Below are 2,500 nucleotides of genomic sequence, written 5' to 3'. Positions count from 1 at the left end.
TCCTCTCGTTTGAAATGGTTTGACTCGGGGAGCCTTTTGGAGTGCTTGAAATTTTTGGGCCAGGTCCCTTTCGGACGGTTTACTTTGTGGACTTGTCGTAATTTGATTGGAAAGATGTTTGGGCAATTGGGCTTTGGTTTTTTGGTTTTTGTTTTATTGGCTTTTGAGTGGGGGAGCCTTTTGGACTTAGGGTTAGCGTTAGGGTAAGCCTAGGGTTAGAGTTTAGGGTTAGGGTTAGCGTTAGGGTAACCCTAGGGTTAGAGTTTAGGGTTAGGGTAAGAGTTAGGGTGAAGGTTAGGGTTAAACTTGGCTAAACTTGGCGCCTGCACGTAACTTAAGCTGGCCAATAGTTTCCCGCAAAAAGTTTTGAAAATGGTGAAAATCTTAAGGGTGCTTATACTATAGGGGACCGACACCCTGTTTTAATTTAGTAGAACACACGCCCTCTTAATGATGATGTGACAGCGCCAAACCTGGCACCTGCACGTAACTCGAGCTGGCCAATCGTTTCCCGCAAAAAGTTTTGAAAATGGTGAAAATCTTAAGGGTGCCTATAGAACAGGGGGACCGACGCCCAGTTTTAAGATAGTGTAGCACACCCCCCTTAACGATGATGTGACAGCGCCAAATCTTGCGCCTGCACGTAACTCGAGCTGGCCAATCGTTTCCCGCAAAAAGTTTTGAAAATGGTGAAAATCTTAAGGGTGCTTATAGAATAGGGGGACCGACGCCCAGTTTTAAGATAGTGTAGCACACCCCCCTTAACGATGATGTGACAGCGCCAAACTTGGTGCCTGCACGTAACTCGAGCTGGCCAATTGTTTCCCGCAAAAAGTTTTGAAAATGGTGAAAATCTTAAGGGTGCTTATAGAATAGGGGACCGACGCCCAGTTTTAAGATAGTGTAGCTCACCCCCCTTAACGATGATGTGACAGCGCGAAACTTGGCGCCTGCACGTAACTCGAGCTGGCCAATCGTTTCCCGCAAAAAGTTTTGAAAATGGTGAAAACCTTAAGGGTGCTTATAGAATAGGGGGACCGACGCCCAGTTTTAAGATAGTGTAGAACACCCCCTTAACGATGATGTGACAGCGCCAAACTTGGTGCCTGCACGTAACTCGAGCTGGCCAATTGTTTCCCGCAAAAAGTTTTGAAAATGGTGAAAATCTTAAGGGTGCTTATAGAATAGGGGGACCGACGCCCAGTTTTAAGATAGTGTAGCTCACCCCCCTTAACGATGATGTGACAGCGCGAAACTTGGCGCCTGCACGCAATTCGAGCTGGCCAATCGTTTCCCGCAAAAAGTTTTGAAAATGGTGAAAACCTTAAGGGTGCTTATAGAATAGGGGGACCGACGCCCAGTTTTAAGATAGTGTAGAACACCCCCTTAACGATGATGTGACAGCGCCAAACTTAGCGCCTGCACGTGACTCGAGCTGGCCAATAGTTTCCTGCAAAAAGTTTTGAAAAAGTGTAAAATCCCAATTTTGCGCTCTTTAGGGTGTGGTCTTTGAGCTTCGGGTTTTCGTCAGAAAATTTCGGCAATCATCGGTCATCTTCGTGGAAATCTCTTCGTTTTCGTAACTCTGACATGGTGACGCATGTTTGGAATGCCATGGGGAGCGCTTTGGAGCAGTTTTGAAAAATCGAAATTTTCGAAATTTTTCTAAGTGTCTAAACTTGGTTGGGGGAATAGACGGTTTCGGGTTATAATGTAGGGCAGGCATCGGGAAAGACCGAAAGAGCAATTGAGCTGTATCGGTCCGTAACAGTAAGCCCTGCTCGGTAATGTGTTCTCGGGTACGAAAGGAGGGTATTTGGAGGAAAAAGGAGCAAAGTCGACTAAACTTGCTCGGTCGGTAGCATGAAATGACTGAACTTGTAGCCAAGTTGTCTCGGTGTGGACAACGAGAGAACGGATGGATGTTGTACCTGATGGCCTTTGGCCAAGAATAGCGGCTTAGATTCGGAAGAATCATTCTTCCCCAATGTATCTTGTCGGCATTCCGTGGACTTGGCTGTCTCACTGGTATGCCGGAAGCTTACTAGGGTGAAGCAGTGGAAAGACGTGGCAAAGAGAGAACGGGTTTCCCTCGGACAGGGTCGAACGCCTCGTGCGTCTTCCATGGCCGGGAGGATTCCCAGTGCAGCTTGACGGTGGAATGCCAGCCTCCTTTCAAAGGAAGCAGACGCAAAAGGGTTCCCGCCGGGTTCCCTGAGGGATAGCTACCTGGTTGATCCTGCCAGTAGTCATATGCTTGTCTCAAAGATTAAGCCATGCATGTCTAAGTATAAGCACTTGTACTGTGAAACTGCGAATGGCTCATTAAATCAGTTATCGTTTATTTGATTGTACCATTACTACTTGGATAACCGTAGTAATTCTAGAGCTAATACATGCGAAAAGTCCCGACTTCTGGAAGGGATGTATTTATTAGATTAAAAACCAATGCGGGTTCTGCCCGGTTCTTTGGTGATTCATAGTAACTGATCGAATCGCA

The sequence above is a fragment of the Orbicella franksi genome, unplaced genomic scaffold (assembly GCF_964199315.1).
Source record: "Orbicella franksi unplaced genomic scaffold, jaOrbFran1.1 SCAFFOLD_188, whole genome shotgun sequence".
NCBI lineage: Eukaryota > Metazoa > Cnidaria > Anthozoa > Scleractinia > Merulinidae > Orbicella > Orbicella franksi.
This window is presented reverse-complemented; position numbering follows the sequence as displayed.